Genomic DNA, 5,678 nt, shown 5'->3' with positions numbered 1-5,678 from the left:
ATCTTAGTAGCTAGGATTACAGCTACGAACCACCATCCTCAGCCTCAACTTCTGCAACTGATGTGGAATCTTGTGAACCTCTCTTGATCTTGGTTTGCCACATAGTTGGGATGACAGGTACACCCAAACATAACTAACAATTGGCTGAAAAATAGTCCCATGGACTTCTTGCCTGGCCTTACCTTTTACCATGGGCCTCCAGCTCTCAGTCTCCCAAGAATCTAGTATAACAGACATGAGCTTTCTTTCTTTCTTTCCTTCATTCTTTCTTTAGCTCTGGTCCTGGGGTTCAAACTCAGGGCCACAACTCCATTTTGGCTGTTTTGGTAGTTAATTGGCCTGGGCTGGCTTCAAACTGTGATCCTCAAATCTCAGCCTCTGAGTAGCTAGGATTATAGGCATAAGCCACTGGCACCTGGTTTACAACTTTACTTTTCTTAAATTTCTTTTTTTTCCATGAGTGATTAGTCCTTGTTGTGTACCTTTTTTATTCTTTTTCTTGATTGTTCTAGTCAATGTATTTTAACTCAAAAGCAATTTTGAATTGCTGAGTTAGAATTGGAAATGCCAACCTAAACGGCATATATGCCTGTGTTAATATATATTATATATAATATATGATATGTTATTTACATATTTATGAGACAGACAGGCAGATAGGCAGATAGGCAGATAGATATAGATAGATAGATAGATAGATAGATAGATAGATAGATAGATAGATAGATAGATAGATAGATTCTGAGGACAAGATCTAATAATTAAAAATATTATCTTTCTATTTCTACTACTTGTCTCATACTTTGTCAAATCTCAATAATTATTTGTGGAGCAAATCAAGGTATACTTAAGAGACAGAAAAACTATGAAAGATAAGAACATTTACTAGAAGAATTTAATTTAATTTAATGCAAGCCCTCTTAGTCTCAGGCTACCACATGGCTGGGATGACAGATGCACACAAACTGAAACCACTTGAGAAATAATCTACATGATGCTTTGCCTGGGCTTGCCTTAAATTATGGTCTTCCAAAGAGATAGGAATACAGACATGAACAGATATATGCGTGTGCATGTGAGTGTATATGTGTGTATGTGTGTGTGTGTGTCTAGACATTTTAAAAGAAACTATATGCTTAATCACTATTCTGTATTTTCCAGCCCTGCTCAGTCATTCTATATTCAACCTTACTTTTCTTACAAATCTTTATTTCTTCATAAATGAACTAGTCTTTTCATGTATCTTTATTATTTCTCATTTTCCTGGATTGTTCCAATCAATGATCTTTTTGTTAAAAATATGAATATTTATTTAAGGTTTTAGACCCCAATAAATTTCAAATGACAAAATCTGATTTCTCTCCTCAGAGTAACTGAGGCCACCATGTTAGCATGGTTTCATGGAGGCAGAAATGCATTTCATCAGGCTTAGCACAAAGTAAGTCCTTGATGCATACTACATCCCAGCTTTAGGAAGGGAAAGAAACAAAATTTGCTACGATCGCGGTCTGAACAAATATGCATGCATGCTGATGTAAATGAGCAGCTGAACCTTGGCAAGAAAGATATTTTTCAGTTTGTTTTGCATTTTCTTTTTTTTTGTTTGTTTGCTACCCAGTACATGCTGCACTTATGAACTCCCAATGGATTCCCAGCTTTAAACACATTAAATGTCTTTGACTAATTCTTCAGGAATCTAACTACAGACCAAATGTGTTCTGCTGTGAACATTCTGTAGAGGTGAAGCGATGTGGGAGTTGGATGATGGTGACTGTTTTTAGAGGGGCTGAGGGGGGTGGGAATCAATACAGTGATGGAAGGATAATGAATGCAACAATTCAGACATTCTGTAGAGGGCTACTTTCCATTAAAGGTCAATAAAAATGAGCAAACTGAGATCCACAGGGGAGTCAGCAGGAGCTATTTGTTTTCCCCACCCCCTGTGAATGAATTTTTGCTGAGGAGTCACTGCTAGGTCCCCACTTGGTTCCCTTCCCTTTGGCCTGAGACAGCAGGGCAGGTGATTTGAAGAGCCCATCAGGACTCATTCCCAGAATCATCATCATAGTAACAGCCAGCATCTTCCTCCTCCTCATCTTCATCATCAATGTCATCAGCATGAGGCAGAATAAATTAGGGAAAATGAGGCCTGGTGAAGGCAACTCAGAAAATGACATTTAGAAACATAGAAATGCTATCTTTGCTTCAAGACAGACAAAAAGATGCATTCCTTCCTGAGAGATTCATATCTCACCCTAAGAATTAACATTTGTTTGGCAGGATGTACCCCTTCCTGAGAGAAATGCTCCACAAAAGTAACTAAAGGGAAAACTCAAAACATAAACAATGAGAATGGTAAACAACAGCCAGAGACTTAGAAAGGTAACAATAACAAGAGTGATTGAGAGCAAAGATAAACATCTATCTTAAGTCAGACTCAGTGCCTTCACCATATAAACATCTATCTTAAGTCAGACTCAGTGCCTTCACCATATAAATACCCCTGCCACCAGAGAGTGTGTCTCTGCCTTTCTGCTTGTTTGTCTGCATGCCTACTTGCCTGCTTGCTTGCTCATTTGCCAACTGGATAAAGCTCCAGAAATTCTTCTAGGATCAAAATCAAGGACCCAAAATGAAGAGTCCCTATTTTTAAAGGGAAATGTCACAAATCTTCATCAGCATCCAGTGACCATCATACAATTCATCTTCAAGCAAATCTGAACTGAGAAAAATGTAATTGGAATTGGAAGACACTTTAGGTTTGATTCAGTATTCTACCAGAGTTGTAGGGACCTTCACTTCATCTTCTTCAGCCTTGGTGGCTGAAACCTGTTTCCTGATGATTTCAGCACATTCTTTGTCTTTTTCTTTGCTGTCCCTCCATTTCCTGAATATAACAGGAGTATCCACATTGGCTGGGGAGAAGGTCTTGGTCTCATTAAACATTGAGATTACACTGATAGTTCTCATATTCTGAGGAGGACTCCACCTTTCTGAGGGGAGTTCTCCACAGTATGGGTCTTCTGCAGGTGGATGAAGAATTGAAATGTATAATCACCATTCTCATAAATGTTGGGAGGTGACACATTTTGGTCAAAAATCTGAAGGTAGATATGGGTAGTCAATAGGAAAGTTAATATCTGCCTTAAAGTAGCCACCTCTGTACAGGGAGTTGGGGGTCCAAAGATGGCTACTTTCCAGTTGTAGAGACCAGACTCATCCAACAGTGTGAACTGGAAGCCCTCCACCAGTTCCTCCTGCAAGCATTTCAGCTCGAGCATCAGGTCTTCTGTGATCAGTGGCTGCAGCCATGCTGGGATGGGACTCCAGTCCTGCTCAAAAACCTTTGTGAATGGCTGGGTTAGAGTTAAATGCAAACTTTTAAAATTATGTGTGTGTTCATGCATGTGTGGTGTGTGAAAAGTGTATTTCTTTCATAAAAGCCTTAGGTCTCTACCTATTCTGTTAAATAGGACCCTATCAATCATCCTATGACCAATTAGATAAAAATCTCCACTTTAGAAAGTGGAGAAGTGTGGGGCAAAAAGTCTTTCCACCTGCCAGGGATAACTTCAGAGAATGGTGAGTATGTCACCAGACAGAGGTGAGGTTTACTGAAGCTTTCCTTTAAATATAGCAACTCTTCACTTAGGGTTCTTGACTTTGATCACAGAATAAGAATTTCTAGACAAGTCACAATGGTAAGAAAACTTGGCAGCACTTTATTAAGTAAACAAGCAAAGAAACAGACAGGCAAAAAGCAGACAAACAGAAGGGCAGGGGCACACTAGCAGAATGTGGGTGCTCTTATAGGAACACAAAGACACACACAAGGAGACACCCAGAGAGACACCCAGCTCCTTGGGCTTTTGGATATTTATAAAGTAAAGGCAAGGGGTCTGGCTTTAAGTTATGCAAAGCTAGGTGCTTTGTCTTTGCTTTAACTACACCTAGTGTTATTCTCTAAGTTTCCAGGTAAGAATGCATCTTGCCATAACAGATCCTTATCCTTGAAACAAGGAGACACTCTGCTATCTGAATTTTGGGGCATCCTGTCAGGCAGTTGTAAATTCTTGGGTGAGAAATGGATCCCTTAGGAAAGAATGCATTCAGTTGCCTCTTTATGAAGCAAAGATAGCATTTCTAGGTTTTTAAGATACCATATTTCTGAGTTGCCTACACCAGGCCTCAGTTTCCATAAGTTATCCTGCTTCATTTCCCCCAAAAATGACTTTTGTTCCCTTAATCTTAAAGGAAGGACATGAATGAGTATCTCCTGTATTTTCTGTTAGCTGACCATACCTTATTTTTCCTAGTCTATCGGGCTCCAAGTACAGGTAGGTTCAGTGATCAGTTGGGTCAGATTTAGCAGCATAAAAACAAGGATAGTGTGGTCAAATACACAGCAGCCAGGAACCAGAATCCATCCCAGTGCAAACTGAGAATAAAACAGGCAAGTAGAGAAGAACTAGAGCATAGAATTTAGTTAGTAAAACATCAACAAGCACTTTTCCCTTTATACATCTAGTGTGGCTTTGAAAATGAAGAAGTTAGCTTTCTTTTGTACCAGGTAGGTTATGCTGGACAAAGCAGTAGAATGCTATGACTTCAAGTTGGCAGAACCTTTAGTACTCAAGCCTTTTTGTGGTTTTCCTGATCAATTTCCTGGCCTATGACATTCATTTTCTTTCACCAAAGTTTGGTAGTATTCAATGTGCATTAGTATTCAACACGACACCTCACCCCTTCTTGCCATGGGTTTCATTGGACTACCTGCACTTGTACTTGGTTTCTGTATGGATAGTTCCCCCTGACCTGCCAGTACCATACATGTCTGCATTCCTGCTTATCCTCTAGGGTATCAAGAACCCCTGACAATGGGTTTTCCAGTTCCTAGACACCTGGATATCTCATATGGCCATATTTTCTGAGACAGAGCAAACCTTTCAGGCTGTTGGCAGAAGAGATGAAAGGGTGGACACTGCTCTCCCCCACTGCCTTCAGTGTGTTATTAAATTCTCAACTCAAAACAATTAGGAAAATTTCTCTTTATTAAATAGCTGTTTTCTTTCATTTACTCACAAAAGTAAATGGAAGTAAAATATGGAAACTGGATCTAAGTAACACCATTTTGGCATCTTAATAGAAGATGGGGACATTCTGAGAACTCTAGAGGTGATGGAGGACTTTCTTTAAATTACAGGTGTGTCATGAGTCATTAAGCTCCAGGAAAGTCTTGCTTCCACTAGATAACTGCATCCTGATTGCCCCTTATTGTTTATGTATAACACTTTTGTTAGGATTAAGTATCTTCATCTAGTTTGCTCTGCCTACATATAACACTTTTGTTAGATTTAATTTCTCACACTGGTTACTTGGTTTTTGCCTTTAAAAGCTTTATGTGAGAGACATTGTGGGCTGCAGGTCTTTGAGTCAGGAGTCTACCTGCAGTCACCAGCCCTCTCCTAATTGGATTTCATAAAATGTGGCTTCTCTGTTTCTTGCTGATCAAATGCCCATACAACAAAAGTATAGAGAACAACCTAAAACTCATCTGTAGTAGAGAAATTCAAAATGGCAAAGCAAATGCTACTTGAGAAGCACACAGCCTCTTTCTGAATAGTAAGGCAGAAATGATATGACAGGTAAGAGAGAAATATTTGATATCATCATATCTG

General features: G+C 39.3%; 1 pseudogene; it reads right to left on the bottom strand.

The window, feature by feature from the left end:
* Positions 1-2,037: 2,037 nt before the first annotated feature.
* Positions 2,038-3,281, bottom strand: LOC138838732 (ubiquitin-conjugating enzyme E2 R2 pseudogene; annotated as a pseudogene).
* Between the last annotated feature and the right edge of the window lie 2,397 nt (positions 3,282-5,678).

The sequence above is a fragment of the Dipodomys merriami genome, unplaced genomic scaffold (assembly GCF_024711535.1).
Source record: "Dipodomys merriami isolate MVZ:Mamm:240054 unplaced genomic scaffold, mDipMer1.0.p SCAF_29, whole genome shotgun sequence".
NCBI lineage: Eukaryota > Metazoa > Chordata > Mammalia > Rodentia > Heteromyidae > Dipodomys > Dipodomys merriami.
This window is presented reverse-complemented; position numbering and strand designations above follow the sequence as displayed.